Genomic DNA, 202 nt, shown 5'->3' on the forward strand with positions numbered 1-202 from the left:
AAAATATTTGCAAGTGAATCAATGGACAAAGGATTAATCTCCAAAATATATAAAAAGCTCATGCAGCTCAATATTAAAAAAACAAACAACCCAATCAAAAAATAGGCAGAAGACCTAAATAGACTTTCTCCAAAGAAGACATACAGATGGCCAAGAGGCACATGAAAAGCTGCTCAACATCACTAATTATTAGAGAAATGCA

This window comes from Physeter macrocephalus, chromosome 9 (assembly GCF_002837175.3).
Source record: "Physeter macrocephalus isolate SW-GA chromosome 9, ASM283717v5, whole genome shotgun sequence".
NCBI lineage: Eukaryota > Metazoa > Chordata > Mammalia > Artiodactyla > Physeteridae > Physeter > Physeter macrocephalus.